The 22,160-nt window shown below is 47.4% G+C and overlaps 1 protein-coding gene and 1 long non-coding RNA gene across 2 annotated transcripts in view; one reads left to right on the forward strand and one right to left on the reverse strand.

Annotated features, from left to right (window-relative positions):
- GLI2 (GLI family zinc finger 2) overlaps positions 1–8,201 on the reverse strand; it is a 266,098-nt gene extending 257,897 nt beyond the window's left edge. Inside the window, exon 1 of the mRNA XM_055397327.2 lies at positions 7,215–8,201. The gene's annotated coding sequence lies outside the window, so the exon portion shown is untranslated. The remainder of the gene's footprint in view (positions 1–7,214) is intronic.
- Positions 5,339–10,016, forward strand: LOC129537672 (uncharacterized). Its single transcript, XR_008682075.2, has 3 exons — positions 5,339–5,467; positions 8,272–8,371; positions 9,615–10,016. It is a non-coding gene; the product is annotated as an uncharacterized LOC129537672 (long non-coding RNA).
- Positions 10,017–22,160: the final 12,144 nt, after the last annotated feature.

The following is a 22,160-nucleotide window of genomic DNA, read 5'->3' on the forward strand; positions in this document are numbered from 1 at the left end:
AAGTGACTGGTCACACACTCTTGGAGGGTAACCCAAGGTTTCAGGCTCATAACTCATCCCAGGGCACTTATCCATCACTTTTACTCTCCTCCTCAACTTTTTCCAGAAGAAAACACATCCTGCAAAGATGATACACATTGGAAAGTCTTCCTAGCATTTTTTTTTTTTGGTGGGGCAGTCTGGGCAGCTATTAACAACTCGCTCTTAAGATGGTCTCAACAAACCAGTGACAAAGATGGGGGCAGGGAGCATCAGAGCCCCTTCACCCTTCACCTGGCTTAGACAGACTCATCCTTCAAGACTAGTTCAAAAGCAAAGCCCAGCTAGATTCCCAAAGTAGAGCCTGTACAGTCCCAGGAGACGTATTACAGTGCTGGTCACTTGGGATTTATTTCCACGCATTTATGTCCTCCCCCGGAAGGCACTTGTTAAAACTTCCATCCCCTGCTTCTTAAACCTCTGCTTGGTGAAGTACAGATCCTCCTAGAAAGAATCAACACATTAAGAGCTATTTTCTGGCCATCAAGACCTGCCTATGCCGCATATACTTGCATACTAATCTCCCCATCACAGGTTGAAAAATATGGACTTCTTTTTTTTAACTCCCAACATAATGAATGAGTTTAAATATTAGAAGTTGAAATTATTAAGTAAATCATTTCACCTGCAAAGCTTCTATTTGCATAACATTAATTCATGGTGGCAGCTAAAACAAATTCATCACATTCTGTATATTAGAAGCTGATTTATGTAGGAACTGAAAAAAATCATGAGCTCAAAATTATATTGACATGATGTACGAACTCAATGGAGAAAGATTTTTCTCTTTCCTTTTTTCACTTTGATTTTTTTGTTTTTACATCATCTGAAAAACTGAATTATGGTGAAAAGGAAAAGGATTTGAGGAGAGGAAGGAGGCGAAGGACCAGCATCTCAGAAAATGAATAATGCTCCCGCCTCACGTGTGTGGCAGGCTCCCGGTGCGGGTATACACACACACTCCGGTTATTAATGTCAAGTATGCCAAAGATACGCTGGGAAATCATTACCATTCATCGCCACTAACCGCCATTAAATTTCAATCAATTCAACTTAGCACAAGTGTACTTGAGCGGCCCTTACAGTTCCTTATAAATGTGGCTCAAAAGTCGGGCTGACTTATTGCATTGTCCACAACACAAAGGAGCATTGCTAAGCGTCTGCTTGGACCCGGGACCGACGCTCTTTTAACATCCTCAGCATTCAAAGATCCTTCTTTTTCTGAGCGCTAAGAGGTCTTCAATCCCTACAGATCAAGACGAATTGGGGGGGGAGGGGAGGGCGGTGCGGGGCGGTGGATACTATTTTGAGTGACCACCATTACTTTCCTGCCTTGGTGGGGGAAGGCGGATGGTTAGGGCAAAAGCAGGCCTTCGTGGTTCCAGTCACTAGCACATACGCCTTCTGGAAAAAGTTTTCTGATGCCGCCAAAAGTTTGGTAACGTGGCCCCTCTTCTCCTGGCTTTAGTGACATGCTCTCGATTCACTCTGCAAACTGTCACCTAAAGTGGAATGAATCCCCTTCTCGGAGAAGTGGGTGGGGAGCCACTGGGAAGAGGGACGGAGGGCCCGCGGCCGTGGGCAGGGAGAAGCGCCTTCCCCAGGTGAGCGCGGGCGCGCTCCGGTCTCCACCCGGCGCCAAAGGCGCCCGATCTGGATCTGGGCCGCTGGCTTTCTTCCCGAGCCGCCACGAGCAGGGTCCGGCCTGCCGCCACTCGCCGGGGGCGGCCAGTGAGCGGCCGGGACAATGTGGCCATTGTTTGGGCGCCGCAAACCCGGCCGGCGGGCAGGTGGGCGGGACGCGGCGCGGCCGGCGCGCGAGCCGCTGGGGGCGCGGAGGAGTCCCCGTGAGCGGGCACCGTCCCGGTGGCCTGGACACGCGGCGTCCCGCAGGCCTCGCAGCCAGCCCTCCGCCGGGCAGAAAGTGGAGAGGGGCGGGGAGACGGAGGAGGGAGCAGAGGGGGAGCGAAAGAAAAAGATGCCTCAGGAAAGAGGAGAGGGAGGGAAAGAAAAGACAGGAGCCAGGAGAGAAAGAAGACGTAGGGCGGGGAGAGGCGGGACAGAGAGAGCGAGAGTGAAGACGGGGCAAGCAAGATGGACCGCGAGGAGACAAAGCGGGCAGAGAAGAAGGGCGAAGCGGGGGTGGGGAGACAGACAGACAGACGAACAATCGAACCCGACCCCAGGCTACCCAGGAAGCCTCTACAAAGAGCTAAAGTTCACTCTGTTTCGTAGAGAGAAGCGGCCCCAAAGAACCCAGCCGAGTCAGCACAGCGTCATCACACCAGGGGCTTTGCTTAATTACAGGTCTGAAAGCCGGGGCTGGAGGAAGGGCCCTACTTAACTGTGTCCCGGGGAAGGCCCAGGCACTCGAGAGGTTTGCCAGGGTGGAGAACACAAATATCCCCATCCCTACTCCGCCCCCTAAGCCCAGGGAGCCCTGATCCCGGGGGAACCCGGATCTCGGAGGTCGAGGCTGAGGTCTGCAGCGGGCCCAGAACAACCATCAGGATGGAGTGCGGACGGGAGTCCGGGGCTGAGACTGTGCTGGTCAGCCGGGAGGCCCCGCCTCAGTCCGAGGGCAGGGCCACCCCCTCCCCCTCGCCCTCGCTCACTACCTCTCAAGAGGCCAGGGGCCCTCCGCCCAAGGGGGGAAATCAATCCCTTGCTAATGAATAAAAAGTCCCTTTTATTTCACTGCTGTGTTTGGTTCATTAAATTTTCCACAGATTTGCAGAGAAGAAAACATAATCAATAAACCTTGACAAAAAGTGAACGTGTGAAAAAGGCCGGAGAATGGGAAACTGAGATAAAAGTGATATCCGATCACAGATTTCAGGGCCAGATGACGAGCCGGGGCTGCCGCAGAATCTCAATGGACCATCACCCTTTTGCGGCTTTCCTTCCCTTTGCTGAAACTCTTCTTTCAAGACAATAGGAAATGCACTAAAACTTTTTTCTTATGCTAATGCCTGAAACCGGGCACTCACAGTTAAAACACATTGCCCAGCAACCTGTTTTGGGGGGGCTGTTTTTTAAATGACACACATGCACACACACAAAACCACATGAACTTATTCACTTTAAACCAAAAATCTCAAAAACAGTTTATATGAACTCTTTGGTCACATCTTAAATGAGTTATTTTCCCTCACACAGTATGATTTTTAAAAAGCTAGAATCAGAACACAAGCAACTATATTGAGTATGCTTTTGTTGATAAAGGAGATGAGGGAAACAAGATACTGAACACGCAGAAAGTCTTCTGTTATCACTAGGGTATTTCCCCAGGGGATTAAACATAGTTTTGAAGGTTTAGGATATTTTGGTCACCCTCCAAATCTAAAAACAATGATCAAAAAAACATGGAAAGAAAAAAAAAACAACAATGATTTTTTTTTATCCTTTGGAGTCCACAGCAAACATTCAAATTCATTTTGGAATACACAGTATTGAATCTGGTGGCAAGGATTTATTTAAAACCAATGAAGCTGTTGTTCTTTACCAAAAGACACTGCCAAATGACAAAGCCATCCTAGGACCCCTTACCAAACCATCTTTTAAACAAACCTGAGGCCACAATTAAAAAGCAGGCTCCCCTCCTGCCTTCTTTAGAAGCCAGTGAGCCTTGATCACTGAAACTGGGCCTATTCTGGTAGCTGGTACAATCACCTCTGTGGCCTCTCTGAATTTTCTGGAATCTAAGAGTACAGTTTCCCTCTTTGGTATTCTTCACATGTTTCAAGTGTGCACGCCTCTGACACTTACTGAAAAGAAGAAAGCAGGGAGCTGCTACCCCAGGGAGGGGTTCCTTTTCAAAGGTCCCAGGGGGTATACAGCTGCAGCCCTCCACGGCTAGGTCCACCTGGCCTGAGCACCATCCCTGAGCACCAGGAAACGGAGCCTGGCACAGGTAGAACCCCTCTGCATCCTAAAGAAGCAGGAAAGGTGACTCCACCTGCCTGGAGCTGGCCTAGGAGCCGGCGTCACGGGATAAAAGGAAATGCGGCTGAACACACTTTTCCCAGGAAAAGGCAGGCTGCCCTACCCCTTGAGTCCATAAAGCTATAGGGCTCGCCTTTTGCGCTTCCACAAGTCAGCTGGGTGTGCAGGGGTCACACAGTCTTTCAAAGTGCGCATGAAAACTGCCTGGTCCCAGTTAGAGGGACTTGCTGGCATCTGTAGGGTGAAGGTCCCTCTGCCTTCTTCTGGGTGGTCAAGAGAGGTCCTGCTGAAAGAAGGGTGTTTATTAGGCAAATATTCAATTTTGTCGGCCTGCCTGCTGAATTGCCAGGTTGGCTAATCCAGCCCTAAGGGCTGCACTGTGTACAGGGCACTTGTGGGAGTACACAAAGCATGAAGTATTTGTGTATCTTTCAGTCTGCAGTGCAAACAAGCCAGCTACAGTACACAGCCTCCAAGACCCCTGCAGCCGGGCAAGAAGTCATTGACAAGCAGCCCTGTAGCCCCCTCTTCCACGAGTGAGCTGGAGCATCCCGGAAAACACACACCGACCCTCCTTTGTAAGACTGCCCAGCCAGAAGGGCCTCTCTAACCCCACACACCCTTCAAGATGGGCCAAGCCAAAAAGTCCCCTCCAAGGCCACGGGCAGGGTCCATGTAAGTTTGGAAGCAGCCTGGAATGCTCTGCCGAAGGGGTCTGGACCCTGTACAAATTCCCCTCCAAACCATTCCCATGGAGAATGAAAAAAAAAAAAAAGAAAACTCCCTAACAGTCAGGCCTGCCTTGGTCCTCAGTGAGTCCAGCCCTGATTTGGGAGTGCCTTCCTCCTTCCCATTGGCATTCTCAGCCCACTGACTTCCGCTGGAGTGCTTCCTGCCTAAGTTTAAATCCCCCTACCATCACTAACTAACCTCACGAAATTAGTGTATTTCTCCCAGCAGAGGGGAAATAGAAACCATCCTAAATATCACAAACCAGAACTAATTTTGAAACTCTCAGACAAGTGACAACTCTCTACATGTCTGGGTGTGACTGGGACCTTAAATCCAGAGGCGAACCCCCGGCGATCAGGGTCGAAGCAGTAGGTCTGAGAAAATGAAAGCAGGAACCCCCGGCGATCAGGGTCGAAGCAGTAGGTCTGAGAAAATGAAAGCAGGAACGATGAAGGAAGAACGAGGCACAAGAAGGGAAGAGGTGGGGCTCTGAAGGGATGTATCTGCAGTGGTCGGGATGCCTCCTGCCTCCGTAAAGAATCAGTGACCCTGGACAGACCAGAAGATGGGGCGAGCCTGAAGGCCACCAGAACTCAAAGCAGCCAGGCACAATTAGGGTGCCCAGCCCGGCCCTGGGGAGACCAGCCCAGGTAGCTACACAATAAGTTTTTTTCCGGGCAGAGGCAAGGGCAAAGCCGCTCTGAGGCCCCCACACAGGGAAGCCACCGAGGGAAGGAAACTCCCAGGCAAGGTAAGGAAGTGGGCGGGGAGGGGGCTTCTGGGTCAGGTGGTAGAACAAACAGATCTCCTCGGGAGACTGGTGACCAGCCCGCCTATTCCGTGGCTTTCCATCGCTGTATATTTTGGATTTCAGCGTTTATTTACTTTCCTTTTTGGCACCGAGCCCCCTGAGCACGCCGATACAATATTTGTTTAAACACTATTTTATGCCGCTTGCGAGGGAACCGTTTACTTTCAAACGCTCCAACATCCCCCTGAGCCTCGTCGGCAAACAGCATATGAGCGTTTTACAACTGCTCCCTTTATCTGGAGCTGTCGGGATTAAACCTTCACACGCCCGGCGAGGACGGCGGGGCGGGGGTCCCGGGACTCGGCCGCGGCCACCGGGCTGCAAAGTCCTGCCGGGAGGCCGAGCGCCGCGCGGGATGCCCTAGCGAGAAGGCAGAGCAGCGCAGTAAAAGACCCCCGCGGCCCAGCACCAGACTCCGGGGAAAGGTCGACTCTTTCCCGGCCGGGATCAATTCTGAAAGTCACACCAAAATGACACAAAAGAGAGGGGAGTGGAGGGAAGCACCCTGAGGGAGATCCAAAGCCCGCCAGCGCCCCTGCGACAGGGCACCCGGGGTGAGGCGCTCCGGCTCCATCTCCAGCTCCTCGCGTAGTGGAAGTCGGGTTTCCTAGGAAGTGACAGCAATTACTGTCGGGCTGAAAAGGCGCCCAGTTGGGTGCACTTCCAGCTCCCCGCCCCGACACGGGGGGCGCGCACACACACACACACACACACACACACACACACACGCACGCGCTCCCTTCCTCCTCCCCCTACCAGCGGCCCCCCTCCCCGGGCCCCGTCTGAGGAAAACGCTCCCCTTTCTAAACCCTTAATAGGATTGGCGCCCAACTCTCTCTGCGCCGCTCCCCATCCATCGCACACAGATCAAGTTGCAGTAGTGGATTTTTCAAATTCCTCAGCAAATATACTTGTTGAGAGATTGCCGGCGGCGCGGGGTTGGGGGGGTGGACGATGAGTGGGGGCGGGGAAGAAAGAGCGCGGCGGGGGTGGGGGGACCGGAGGACAGGGCGAGAGATTACGTGAGGATCCCTCGGGGAAGTCAAGCGGATCTCAGAGCTGAGGGCAAGAGAGGAGGAGGAGGAGAGAAGCAAGGAGGGAGGCGGGAGGGAAAGCCTGCCCGAGGGGGAGGGGGCGACAGGGCCCGAGGAGGCGAGGAAGGAGCGAGAAAGAAAGAAAGGCAGGGCTTGGGACGGGCAGCGCGGAGAAGTGCAGTTAGAAGTTCGCAGCGGCTGGCTGCAGCCCCTCCACCCCCGGCACACTCCCCGGAGACACACTGCCACGGCCCACCTCTGCAGCTCGCAGCATCCCAGCCTCCCCGCGCTACCCCCAACTCCCGAAAAAGTAGCCCCAGGCTCGGGGGCGGTGGAGACGGGGTGGAGGCAAGCTCGGTGGCGCTCCCCAAGAAGGCAGGCTCTTTAACCCAGGTGGGAAGGAGGATGCAAAACCGCCGCCTCGGTCCCGAGTTCCCATCCCTGGATTCCCCTTAGGTCCCAGCCTGGTTTAGCTAGAACCCGGACGCGGGCCGCCGCGCTAGCCCCCGGTGCCCGAATCCCCGTGCCACGGTGCGGGTACCCGGCCGAGGGACGCTCCAAGACGGCGCAGCATCCCAGTCTGCCCGAGTTCGGCCGAAGTAGGGGGCACTTCGCGACGAAAAGCAAGCAAAAGAAGGCCAAAGCAACTTTACCGAGGGAGACAAAAGTTTGCCTCTAGCACGCAGGTGGCCTCCGGGGCTCCGGGCGGTGGCTGCGGGCCCCCATCCCAACTTGGCTGGCGCGGCGATCCACCGCGGGCTGCCGTGTGCCCTGGCTCACTCTGGCCAGGGCGTTGCGGGCCAGGCAGGGGAGGGGACCGAGAGGAGGGCGGGGGCCAGGCAGTCCCTACAGCCGGCGAGCGGGCAGCTCCCCGAGGCTCCGGCGCGCAGGGCGGCCCGCTCTCCTTCCTCCGGCTCTTCCCGCTCCCCCTCGTCTTCCTTCGCGTCCGCCGCCGCCGCCGCCGCCGCCTCCCGCTCCTCCTCGAAGACTCATTGATGGGAGTTTGAAAAAAAGTCCGCGGAGCCGTGCTGCCTCGGCTGGCGAGCTCCGGCACTCCCGCGCTCCAGCCCGCCGCGCGCCCGCACGGCGCAGCGCCCCCGCGCGCACGGCTGCGGCACACAGGGCGCCGCGCCCCCGCCCGAGCCGCGCGCCCCCGCCCGGAGGGGATCCCGGGGACCTGGAGGGGAGGGGCGGCCTAGGACCCTCCTCAGCGCCCTGGAGAGAAAGCACACCTACGAAGAAAGTTCCAGCAGAGAACGAAAGAGCGCGCCAGTCCCCAACACTTTTTTTTAAGGCGCCGGGGTGGGTGGGGGGTCGCTAACTCAAGTCAGATGAGCTCCGGAGCCGAGGCGCAGGGACGGTTCTGTTTTCAATCTCTGAAATCCCTCGCCCTCCCCACCTCCCTCTTCCCCTCCGCCGGGAGATGCCCCGGTCGGCGTTCCCTGTGCGCCCGCTTCTCCGGGCGCCGGGGCGGAAGCGGGTTACTGGAGGGCTGGCGGGGAGGGAGGCAGGCTCTGGGGGGGCTGGTTCTACGCCGACTCTCCGGCAGCCACCAGCGCGCGCAGGTGCCGGGGTCCGGCCTGCGCCCCCCGCCGCGTCTAGCACGAGTCGCCCTCTGGGCGCCTGCTGGTGAGAAGCGTAGCAGCCTTCTAGGTTTGGTGCCTGTGTGTTTGGTAGGAAGGGGTTTTGTTTGTTTTGTTTTGTTTTTAGAGACTCCACTCGAGCTGCCGCAACCAGATGGAAGTAATCAGAACCCAACAACAACAGAGGAAGAAGGAAGAAAAAAACCTCACTGAACTTTTGGACCAAAGTGTGTATGGGTGTGTGTGTGAAAGAACTTGCTTAAGCAAACTAGGTAACAAGCCTTGGGCCCTCAGGCTTCACCGCAGCCCAGAAAGAGCTGCTTGGCTGGAAGAAGTAGGGGACAGCTGGCTGGAAGAAGTAGGGGACAGCTGGCTGAAGTGTCCCCCAAACCATGGCTGGCCTCCAGCCTCTCTAAAGCTGAGGGTCCTCCTCCAAAAAGGGGACCCTCACCGGCAGAAGTTTCTAAGTTTTCCTTCTAACAGTTGTGGACGACTTACTATGTGCTAGGTGATATGTATTTCTTTTGAATTATATAACCTACAAAACTCCAGGAAGTAGATTTTCTTCTCCCCCATTTGACGGGTGAGAAGACTGAGGCTTTAAGTGAAGTAGCTTGTCCCAGGTCAGAGCATTGAACTGCCATCCTCCATGAGTTCAGTAGTTTGTACCATTAGTTTAGCCAAGGGTGTTGAGAGCATCTCTCTCTCTCTTCAGCCCTTCTTACTGCAGTTGCATCTTGTCTAGAATGTGTGGGACTAAAGTCTCAGAGACCCAATTCTGCCCTCCTTTCACAAACCTGTGTTACTGATGTGACCTCCCTTCGTCAGTAGCTCTTCCCATGTGCCACTGACCTGACCAGCCCTTCTCTAACTTTATTTTCCACATTTTAACAGAAGAGAGAGCATACTGATCCCAGTTTCCTATTACCCACCTTCCTTTTAATTTCCTTACATTCATTTAGATGACAGGACAATTTCTTCTTGATCGAGGAAAAAACATATGCAGAAAAATATCACAACAATTTGATGCTAATTTTGTTTTTCTCAAGTAGGCTCTCCTGATTGAAAAAAAAAAAACCCTTCAGGGTTTTTAAAAAACAAATCTTGGAGAAGTCAATGTATTTATCAAAGGAAAGAGAAGTTTGGAAGGGCTTTCTCTTTAAATATGATCAGATTCACCATTCCTCCATGCTATTTGTTTAAATTCCTGCTGAGCTTTCAGACACAGACTCTAAGGAGACAGAAAAAGTAAACTCTCTCTCCCTTCTTTGGCCATATTTTAATGACCCTATTCATATCTACCCCATGAAATGTGCAGAATCATTTCATGTTACTGGAATATTAGCAGCGTTGGGTGATTACTTCATTACAAGCTTGTCTCTGTTGGTTTCCTTGTGTTGTTCAGTTTGTGAAGAAGTTTAAACAAATCGACATTTTAGGATATTTCCTTTTCTCTGTTTTTCTTCTCAGTCCCGCTACACTCCTGCTGGAATGCAGGCACTCTCATAACCTCTTCTGGCTTATTTTGGCAAGAAGGTGGCTGCTGAGATGAAGATGGAATCTTTTCAGTTTGAGGAGAAGGTGTAAACATCATGCCTTGATCTCTAGATGGGCAGAAGTCTGGGCACTGGAAAAAAAAAAGCAATAGAAGATGTGGAGTGGAGGCAAACTGGCAGAGCAGAGAAATGAACATTAGACACAAGGTCATAGTCCAGGTCTAGTGCTAAATGAATGACCTTGGGTGAGTCCCAGTTTATTTAGTCCACATCTTTCTGTGTACCCAGTACCATGCCAACTGATGTGACATCACAGTGAGTGGGACAAACGAGATCCTTCTCGCAGAGTTCATTGTTTCATGAATAAACTGTCAGGGGACTTTCCTGATGGTCCAGTTGCTAAAACTTGGTACTCCCAATACAAGGAGCTCTGGTTCGATCCCTGGTCAGGGAACTAGATTTAACATGCCACAATTCAGAATTCACATGCTGCAACTAAAGATCCCACTTGCCACAACTAAGACCCAGAACAGTCAAATAAATAAATAATACATATTTAAAAACACACATAAACAAATGTATAATTGCAAACTGGGTAAAGAAGAAATATAAAGTGCGCCAGAAGATTACCATAGGTGACCTAACCTAGCATGGGAGGCAGCAGTGGGGAACACAGAGAAGGCTTATCTGAGGAAGTGAGGTTGCACTGTCTGACAGGAAGAAGGAATGAAGGAAAAGTAAAAAGTTGTGGAATGGCATTAAGTATAAAAGCTCTGCACAGCAAAGGAAACAATCCACAGTGTGAAAAGGCAGTCTGTGGAGTGGGTGAAAATACTTGCAAACCATATGCTGACAAGGAGTTCATTCCCAAAATAAATAAGGAACTCCTAAAACTCAATAGCAAAAACAGAAATGACCCGACTAGAAAATGGGCAAAGGAGAACAGAAATTTCTCCAAAGAAGACCTCCTGATGGCCAACAGATATATAAAAGGTGCTCAGCATCATTCATCCTGGGGAAATGCAAATCAAAACCACAAGGTGGGAATCCCCTGACTGTCCAGTAATTAGGACTCTGTGCTTTTACTGCCAAGGGTACAAGTTCAATCCCTAGTTGGTGAACTGAGAGCCTGCAAGCTCAGCAAAACAAACACACACACCACAAGACGATATTAACTCACACCTGTTAGGGTGTCTAACATCAAAAAACCAAAAGATATTAATCACAAGTGTTGGTGAGTTTGTCGGAAACACAGAATCCTTGTGCACTGTCAATGGGAATGTAAAATAAAATTTAAATGGTACATAATAGTGTAGCAATTATGAAAAATACCATGGAAGTCTCTCACAAAATTAAAAATAGAAATAAATCCAGCCATCGCACTTTCAGTTATAGATCTGAAAATACTGTAGTTAGGACTTTGAAAAGATATCTGCACTCCTATGTTCCTTACAGTGTTATTCACAATAATAAAAATATGGGAACAACCCAAATATATGCCATTAGATGAATGCATAAAGAAAATGTGAAAGAAACGTACCATGAACTATTATCCTCAAAAAAAAGATCCTACCATTTGCAGTCACAGAGATCAACCTGGGAGAAATTTTAAGTGAAATTGGTCAGTCACAGAAGGACAAACATTGCCTGGTTCCTCTTATTCAAGGCATTTAAAATAAAGTCATAGGTTAGTGGTAAAGATTCCTCCTGCTAATGCAAGAGACCCAGGTTGGGTCCCTGGGTAGGGAAAATCCCCTGGAGAAGGAAATGGCAACACACTCCAGTATTCTTCTCTGGGAAATCCCGTGGACAGAGGATCCTGACTGGCTGCAGTCCATGGGGTTGCAAAAGAGCTGGACATGACTTAAAAACAATAGAAACAGTAGAATAGTTGTTACCAGGGATGAAGTTGGGAGGATAAGGAAACATAGTTGTTGGATCAGTATAAAATTACACAAGAGAAGTAAATCCCAGAGATCTGCTGTACAAAACAGAATGCCTGCACCGTGCTTGTCATTAACAAGAGGGAATTGTGTACTTAAAAATGTAAAGGGTAAAAAAAAATGCAAAGGGTAAATCTCATACATTTAAAAAAATTTTTATTGGCGTTAAGGTGCATTACATTGTTGTGTTAGTTTCTGATATACGGCAAAATTAATCAGCTATATGTATACATATATTCCCTCCTTGTCACCACAGAGCATTAAGTAGAGTATCCTGTGCTATACAGTATGTTCTCAGTAGTTACCTATTTTATTCATGGTATCAGTAGTATATATGTGTCAAACCCAATCTCCCAATTCATCCCACCCCCGCTTTCCCAATTAGTGTTCATCCATTTGCTTTTTATGTGTCTGTATTTCTGCTTTGCAAATACGCTCATCTGCACTATTTTTCTAGATTCCACATGTATGCGCTAATATATAATTATTTTTCTCTTTCTGACTTAATGTCACTTTGTTTGAGTCTCTGGATCCATCCACATCTCTGCAAATGTCACAAATGTTTCCTTTTATGGCTGAATAATATTCCATTCTATATATGTGCCACATCTTTATCCATTCTTCTATTGAACGAACATTTAGTTCGTTCCCATGTCCTGACTATTGTAAATAGTGCTGCAATATAACATTGGTATGTATGTACCTTTGGGACTTCCCTGGTGGCTCAGGTGGTTGAGTGTCTGCCTGCAATGTGGGAGACCCGGGTTCAATCCCTGGGTCGGGAAGATCTCCTGGAGAAGAAAATGGCAACCAACTCCAGTATACTTGCCTGGAAAATCCCATGGACAGAAGAGCCTGGTAGGCTACAGTCCATGGGTTCGCAAAGAGTCGGACACGACTGAGCGACTTTTTTCTTCTTCTTCTTTGGAATTACAGTTTTCTCTGGGTGTATGCCAGCAATCATATGGAAGCTCTGTTTTTAGTTCTTAAAGGAACATTCATAGTGGTCTCCACAGTGTTACATCAATTTTACATTCCCACCAACAGTGTAAGAAGGTCTCATGTTAAGTGTTCTTCAGTCAGTTCAGTTCAATCGCTCAGTCGTGTCTGATTCTTTGCAATCCCACAGACTACAGAACGCCTCGCTTCCCTGTCCTTCACCATCTCCCGGAGCTTGCTCAAACTCATGTTCATTAAATCAGTGATGCCATACAACCATCTCATCCTATGTCATCCCCTTCTCCTCCTGCCTTCTGTCTTTCCCAGCATCAGGGTCTTTTCCAATGAGCTGGCTTTTCTCATCAGGTGGCCAAAGTATTTGGAGCTTCAGCTTCAGCACCAGTCCTTCCAAAGAATATTCAGGGTTGATTTCCTTTAGGATTGACTGGTTGGATCTCCTTGTTGTCCAAGGGACTCTCAAGAGGCTTCTCTAACACCACAGTTCAAAAGTGTCAATTTTTCGGTGGTCAGCTTTCTTTATAGTCCAACTCTCACATCCATACATGACTACTGGAAAAACCATCACTTTGACTATACAGACTTTTTTTTAACAAAGTGATCTCTGCTTTTTAAGACGATCTATATTTGTCATAGCTTTTCCTCCATGGAGCAAGCGTCTTTTTATTTCATGGCTGCAGTCGCCATCCACAGTGATTTGGAGTGATTTCTTAGGTGGTAAGTGTTCTTACCACATATAAAAAAAAGAGTCACCAGGAAATTTTGGGCGATGAGGGATACATTTGTTACCTGGGTTGTGGTGATGGCAACACAGCTGTATACCTAACAGAAGCATAAGAGATTAAGAAGAGGTAGCAAGAATACACAGAAGAACTGTACAAAAAAGGCCTTCATGACCCGGATAATCATGATACTGTGGTCATTCACCGAGAGCCAGCCATCCTGGAGTGTGAAGTGAAGTGGGCCTTAGGAAGAATTACTACGAACAAAGCTAATGGAAGTAATGGAATTCCAGTTGAGCTATTTCAAATCCTAAAATATTTGAAATGCTCTGAAAGTGCTGCACTCAATATGCCAGCAAATTTGGAAAACTCAGCAGTGGCCACAGGACTGGAAAAGGTCAGTTTTCATTCCAGTCCCAAAGAAAGGCCATGCCAAAGAATGTTCAAACTATGCCATAGAGTTTCACTCATTTCACATGCTAGCAAGGTAAAATTCTTCAAGCTTGGCATCAATAGTATGTGAACTGAGAACTTCCAGATATATAAGCTGAATTTTAAAAAAGGCAGAGGAACCAGAGATCAAATTGCCAACATCCATGGGATCATAGAAAAAGCAAGCAAATTAAAAAAAAAAACTACTTTGGCTTCATTAATTATGTTAAAGCCTTTGACTGTGTGGATCACAATAAACTGCAGAACCAGACCACCTTACCCGTCTAAGAAACATGTATGCAGGTCAAGAAGCAACAGTTAGAATTCGACATGGAACAACAGATTGGTTCAAAATAGGGAAAGGAGTACAGCAAGGCTGTATATTGTCACCTTGCTTATTTAACTTATATGCATAGTACATCTTGGGAAACGTAGGGATGGATTAATCACAAGCTAGAATCAAGATTTCCAGAGAAATATTAACAACCTCAGATATGTAGATGATACCGCTTTAATGGCAGAAAGTGAAGAGGAACTAACGAGCCTTTTGATGAAGATGAAAGAGTAGAGTGAAAAGCTGGCTTAAAACTCAATGTTGAATAAACAAAAGTCATGGCATCCAGTCCCATCACTTCATGGCAAATGGAAGAGGAAAAAGTGGAAACAGTGACAGATTTTATTTTCTTGGGCTCCAAAATCACTGTGGACAGTGACTGCAGCTATGAAGTTAAAGATGCCTGCTCCTTGGAAGGAAAGCTATGACAAGCCTAGACAGTGTGTTAAAAAACAGAGACATCATTTTGCCAAGAAAGGTCCCTTTTTGGACAGCAAGGAGATTAAACTAATAAATCCTAAAGGAAGTCAACCCTGAATATTCATTGGAAGGACTGATGCTGAAGCTGAAGCTCTAATACTTTGGCCACCTGATATGAAGAGCCGACTCATTGGAAAAGACCCTAATGCTGGGAAAGATTGAAGGCTGGGGGAGAAGGGGATAATAGAGAGTCAGATGGTTGGATGTCATCACCGATTCAATGGACATGAATTTGAGCAAACTGGGAGATAGTGAAGGACAGGGAAGCCTGGCTTGCTGCAGTCCATGGGGTTGCAAAGAGTCGGACATGACTGAGCAAGTGAACAAGAAATGAGCTTTCCATTAGTCATGTATGGATGTGAGAGTTAGACCATAAAGAAGGCTGAGTGCCGAAAAATTAATGCTTTTGAATTGTGCTGGAGAAGATTCTTGGGGAGTCCCTTGGACTGCAGGAGATCAAACCAGTCAATCCTAAAGGAAACGAACCCTGAATATTCATTGGAAGGACTGATTCAGAAACTGAAGCTCCAGTACTTTGGCCACATGATGCGCAGAGCAGACTCATTGAAAAGACCCTGATGCTGGGAAAGATTGAAGGCACAAAGAGAAAGGAGTGGCAGAGGATGAGATGGTTGGATGGCATAACCAATTCAATGGAGATGAATTTGAGTAACCTCTGGGAGATAGCGGAGAACAGAGGAGCTTGGCCTGCTGTAGTCAGTAGGGTTGCAAAGAGTTGGACATGACTTAGTGACTGCACAACAACAACAAAATACTTTAATGAAGTATGATTTTGTTACACCAATTCTACCTCAGTAAAGCTGGGGGGGGGCGGTTGAAAGAAGTTGGGGAGGGTCAGTGAGCAGAGGGAACAGGGTGGGTGTGTACTTTTCCAGTTTTCCCTTTTTCTTTCTGTAAAAAGAGCCTGGTGACAAGAAAATCTAGCCCCAAGAGAGATGTGGCTTGTGCATCATCACACAGTGTTCTAGTCACTAGGGTCATTAGCAAATTGCCCCAAATTCAATGGTGTAAAACAGCCATTTACTACGTTCTAAAGTTCTGTGGGTCAGGATTTTGGACAGGGCATGGTAGGGATGGTTTGTCTTCCCTCCACAGTGTGGGGGCCTCAGCTGGAAGATCCCAAGGCTGGCGCTGGTGTCATCAGAAGACATGGTCACTCACACGCCTGCTGTTTGTTCATGCTGGCTGCTGGCTGGGGGGCCTTGGTTCCTTTGGGTCTGGACCTCTCCATGTGGCCTCACTACTGAGATCAGCTTGGGCTTTCTCACAGCATGGTGGTAGCTGGGTTCACAGGCTGAGCATCACAAGAGATATCCAGGCAGAAACCCTGTCGCTTCTGGGGAAACTTTGAAAGTCACCCAGCATCCCTTGGCTGCATGTTATTCATTGAGACACAAGGTTCTGCTTAGGTTCAAAGAAAGGGAAACTCGACTCAGCTTCTCTGTGGGGAGTGGCAAGATTCTGAAGAGCATATGTGTGTGTGTGTGTTTTATATGTCATATATATATCTATATATACACTCAAGTATGTATATATATATTTGCACATGTGCGTGCTAAGTCACTTTAGTCATGTCTGACTCTTCGCGACCCTATGGACTGTAGCCCACCAGGCTCCTTTGTTCGTGGGATTCTCCAGGCAAGAATACTGGAGTGGGTTGCCATTTCTTTTTCCAGGGGATCAAACCCAGGTCTATTATGCCTCCTGCATTGACAAGCAAGTTCTTTACCACAAGTCCCAGCTGGGAACCCCATGTATACATACATTTTGAATCACTTTGCTGTACACCTGAAACTAACAGAGCACTGTAAATCAACTATACTTGAATAAAAAAAGAATCAGATCAATATTTGCTTAAGGGCAGAGGAATTGGCAAGAAAGAATGGATAACAAAGAAACATAAGGAAATTTACGTGTGATCACTAGACTCATTTGTTGGATGTTCAGTTCAGTTCAGTATACAAAAATAAAAAATTTTATATGTGAAAAAAATCATGAAAGACTCCTAATTAAAATGTGATGAAATTTTTATAAGATACTGAACTGATCCAGCCCATAGTATATTGAATTTATCTGAAATTAGTTGCTTCTCTAAGGAGTTACTGAGAAGGGGTGGATAGTGTGGGAGATGGCTTAGTTCCAAGGCATTCACCATCCATTCCAGTCTTCAGCAGAAAGGTAATGTAGAGTTGGCTTGCGGGCTTCAATAAAAGAACATTTATTCTCAAATCTTCCCGAATGCATACACATCATTTCTATCCTTTGATTCCTTCTCCGATATCCATTATTTTTTTCAATGTTCCAAGTTATCTTTTTAAATGTTTGGTGTAGGGTTTTATTTTGCACCCAGGTTACTTGGGGAGCCTCCTTTGCCAGAAGTCAGCAGGGGAGAGGCAAGCTCCCACTGCCTCTGAATCAATCCAAGAAGGAGAGAGATGGCTTTAGGGGCCACCCACGGTCAGGCCATGTGGTGGAGGTTGTCAGCAAAGTGGAAGCAGGAAGCTGGTGTGGGCAGATGGGTGTTGGTCCACAGCCGAGGCCAACCCACAGGGTGTATTAGACAGTAAACCCTGGGGACTTCCCTGATGTGGTTAAGAATCATCTTTCCAATGCAGGGGATGTGGGTTCAATCCTTGGTTTGGAAACTAAGATCCCACGTGCCATGGGACAACTAAGCCCGTGCGCCACAGCTACTGCGTTCACACGCTACTAGAGAGAAGCCTGCAATGAAAGATCTCACGCCACAACCAAGATCCCGCATGCCACCACCGAGACTGTGCTCAGGGGCTAGGTCGTGTCTGTCACTTTGTGACCCCATAGACTGTAGCACACCAGGTTCCTCTGTCCATAGAATTTTCCAGGCAAGAATACTGGAGTGCATTGCCATTTCCTTCTCCAGGGGACCTTCCTGACCCAGAGACAACCTGCATCTCCGGCACTGCAGGCAGATTTTTTACCACTGAGCCCCTGGGGAAACCAAAACTCAACTGTACTTCAATTTTTTAAAAAAGTCTCTATAATTGAAACAATTTGGTACTGATGAGTGGATGAAAAGTTAGACCAATGGGATGGAATACAAAATCCAGACACAGACCCAGTTGTGTATAGCAATTTCAATTTTGATAAAGTTGGCATCAGGAATGGGTGGGTGAAACAAGTGTTTACCCATAAATTGTACTAGGAAAACTGAAAATTAAAACTAGACAAAGGACTGTTTCTCACTTATTAGACTGACAAAGACCCAAAGTTTGACATCAAAATCTGTCAGTGAGGCTGTAGAGAAAGAAACAGGCAGTCTTATACATTGACAGTGGAAATGCGAAACGGACAACCCTGATGGAGGGAAATTTGCAATATCTAGCAAAATCATATATGCACCCCTTTGACAAACACATCTCATTTCCAGGTATCTATCTCAGACACAGTACAAACAGGCATATGCAGGGACTTCCCCAGTCATCCAGTGGTTAAGATTCCACCTTCCAAGGCAGGGGATGCAGATTCAACCCCTGGTCAGAAAACTAAGATTCTGCATACTGCAGGGAAACTAAGTCTATGCACCACAACTAGAGAAGCCCTTGTGCTCTCGAGCCCATGCTCTGCAACAAGAGAAACCACTTCAATGAAAAGCCCTTGTGTCAGAACTAGAGAGTAGCCCCTGCTCACCACAACTAGAGAAGACCAGTGTGCTGCCATGAAGACCCAGTGCAGCCAAAATAAATAAGATAAAAGTATATGCAGAAAACTATTAATAGCATCATTATTCGTGATATCAAAGAATTGGAAACTATCCAAATATCTCCATGTGAAGACAGATTGAATGAAAAAAATTGTATATATATTAAGTTTCTCTTTTTAGGAGCATTATAACTGATAAACAAGGCAGGAATGACAGAATCAAAATATCACCATTTCATGTTGCTGTTGTTCAGTCGCTTAGCTGTATCTGACTCTTTGTAACCCCATGGACTGCAGCACACCAGGCCTCCCCGTCCATCACTATCTCCCGGAGCTTGCACAAACTCATGTCCATCGAGTCAGTGATGCCATCCAACCATCTCATCCTTTGTAATCACCTTCTCCTCCTGCTTTCAATCTTTCCCAGCATCAGGGTCTTTTCCAATGAGTCATTTCTTCTCATCAGGTCGCCAAAGTATTGGAGTTTCAGCTTCAGCATCTGGTGGTCCAGTGGTTAAGATTCTGCACTTCCACTGTAGGGGCAAAGGTTTAATCCCTAGCCAGGGAACTAAGATCCCACATGCCACACAGCTCAGCCAAAAATTAAATTAAAAATTAAAAAAACACAACTCGTGTCATTTTAAGCACAGTGTATAACAATTTGTCATGGCAGTGGTAGAAAACAAATGCAAGCATGGACAGAGTAGGGGCTGGGGCTGAGACCTAGTAGCCAGACCTACCATCGAATGTCCATGTGCTCCTGGACCCCTTCCACACAACATGGGGTGATCTCTTAGCTCTTCCTGCTCCGATGCTCTGTTTAGCACAAGTACCTAACTGACCCGAATTTTGTAGATGAAAGAGTTTTTCCCCTGCTGCAAAGCACAGGGTCCCTTGGAGGTTCCTCAAAAGCTGTCAAACTACCATTCAGTTCAGTTCAGTTCACTCCCTCACTCGTGTCCGACTCTTTGCTACCCTATGAATCACAGCACGCCAGGCCTCCCTGTCCATCACCAACTCCTGGAGTTCACCCAAACTCACGTCCATTGACTCGGTGATGCCATCCAGCCATCTCATTCTCTGTCGTTCCCTTCTCCTCCCACCCCCAATCCCTCCCAGCATCAGAGTCTTTTCCAGTGAGTCAACTCTTCGCATGAGGTGGCCAAAGTATTGGAGTTTCAGCTTTAGCATCAGTCCTTCCAATGAACACCCAGGACTGATCTCCTTTAGGATGGACTGGTTGGATCTCCTCGCAGTCCAAGGGACGCTCAAAGTCTTCTCCAAACCACAGTTCAAAAGCATCAATTCTTTGGCAATCAGCTTTCTTCACAGTCCAACTCTCACATCCATACATGACCACTGGAAAAACCATAGCCTTGACTAGACGGACCTTTGTTGGCAAAGTAATGTCTCTACTTTTTAATATGCTGTCTAGGTTGGTCATAACTTTCCTTCCAAGGAGTAAGTGTCTTTTAATTTCATGGCTGCAACCACCATCTGCAGTGATTTTGGAGCCCCCTCCAAAATAGTCTGACACTGTTTTCCCATCTATTTGCCATGAAGTGATGGGACCAGATGCCATGATCTTAGTTTTCTGAATGTTGAGCTTTAAGCCAACCTTTTCACTCTCCTCTTTCACTTTCATCAAGAGGCTTTTTAGTTCCTCTTCACTTTCTGCCATAAGGGTGGTGTCATCTGCATATCTGAGGTTATTGATATTTCAAACTACCACATGACCCAGCATTTCTGTCTCTGGGCATACATCTTAAGGAAATAAAAACATTATGTGGACAAGATGTGTGCACCCTCTTATTCATAGCAGCATTATTTACAATAGTTAAGATGTGGCAAAAAACATTCATTAACAGATGAATGGATAAAGATGTGGAATACACACACACACACACACACATATACACAATGGGATACCACTCAGCCATAAAAAAGAATAAAATAAAATCATTTGCAGTTACATGGCTGGATCTAGAAATAATCGTACTAAATGAAGTAAATCTGACAGAGAAAGACAAGTACCATATGATATCACTTCTACGTGGAATCTAAAAAAAAAAATGATACAAATGAACTTATTTACAAAACAGAAAGACTCACAGACTTCAAAAACAAGCTTATGGTACCAAAGGGAAAAAGTTGGGGGTGGGATATATTGGACGTTTGGGATTGATATGTGTACACTGCTGGGGCTACTGATAAGTCCCTTCAGTTGTGTCCGAATCTGAGCGACCCCATAGATGGCAGCCCACCAGGCTCCGCTGTCCCAGGAATTCTCCAGGCAAGAACACTGGAGTGGGTTGTCATTTGCTTCTCCAATATATACACTACTATATTTAAAATAGATAGCCTAAAAGGACCTATTATATAGCACAGGGAACTCCACTTGATATTCTGTAGTAACCTAAATGGGAAAAGAATCTGAATATATATATATACATGTATATACATATACATGTATATATGTATACATATATACACACATATGTATACATATACATATATACACCATATATGTGTGTATATACACATATGTGTGTATACATATATGTATATATGTGTGTATACATATATGTATATATATGTATATGTGTATATATACATGTATACGTGTATTTATACATGTGTGTATATATGTATGTATAACTGAATCTCTTTGCTATACCCTTGAAGCTAACACAACATTGTAAATCAACTATACTGCAATATAAAATAAAAATTAGAGAAGAAAAAGTCATGGAAAGAACCATAAGTGTCTATCAATTGCTGAATGAATTATAAAAATGTGATAGATGTACATAATGGAATATTATTCAGCCATCAAAAGGAAATTCTGCCATCTGTGACAACCTGGAGAGATCTTGAGGGCATTATGCTTAGTGAAACAAGTCAGAGAAAGACAGATAACACATGATCTCACTTATATGTGAAATCGTAAAAGACTGAACTAGAAACAGAAAACAGATTGGTGGCTGCCAGAGGTGGGAATTGGGAACTGGGTGAAATGGATGGTCAAAAGGTACAAACTTCCACTTGTAAGTCCTGGAGATGTAATGTACAGCATGGTGACTACAGGTAACAAGCCTATCTTATATTTGAAAGTTGCTAAAAGAGTAGATCTTACAAGTTCTGATCACAAGAATAGCAATTCTATAGCTATGTGAGGTGATGAATGCTAACTAAACTTATTGTGATAATCAGATTTGCAATATCTACATGCATCAAATTGGTTCACTGTCTACCTGAAGCTGATACAGTGTTGTAAATCAATTATACCTCAATAAGCCAGAGAAAATAAAAGATTTTATAAAGCGCAGACCCCTGGCCTCTTTCATCAGATGGCTGTTAGGGTGGGGGTGGGTGCGGGGACACCCAAGGTGCAAGACCAGTGCTGCCGGCAAGCTCTGACTGCACGTGCCTGGCTGCGCTTTGCTTTCCCACAGCTGTGTTTCAGACTTTGCTCGTGGACACTCTGCTGGCAGCCCTGGGCATGGGGCGGGGAACAACTAGAAGCTGGGGAGGCTGGGTTTCCAATGGTCAAGCAGAACCCCCAAAAGAGGCCTGCTGCAGCCTCCCTGCCTCCTCTCAGGACACTCCCAGGGCCCTTCCTGGGCACCTAGTGAGTGGGGCCCTGGCATGGGGGTGGCTCGCTACCAGGCTCTGTGGGGCCTCCCTGGCCCAGACGCTGCCGCCTGCTCTGCTCTGCAAGCCAGAGCTGACGGCCCCCACCCTGGTGCTTTGATCCAGTGGCAGACAGGCCCCGCGGTGCTCCCTGTCTGTTCCTGTCGCTGGGCCTGAGCCAAGGTGGAATGTGGGAGGCCTGTGTGCTTTGGGGCTCCCCACCCTGCCTGAGCTGCACAGCCCATCCTAAGGTGGCCCTGTCCCAGAAACTCAGAGCCACACTTGGCCAAGTTCATCTGGGTCTCAGTTTCTCCATCTGT

The sequence above is a fragment of the Moschus berezovskii genome, chromosome 2 (genome assembly GCF_049115385.1).
Source record: "Moschus berezovskii isolate FMDL1 chromosome 2, NW_MosBer_1.0, whole genome shotgun sequence".
Lineage (NCBI taxonomy): Eukaryota > Metazoa > Chordata > Mammalia > Artiodactyla > Moschidae > Moschus > Moschus berezovskii.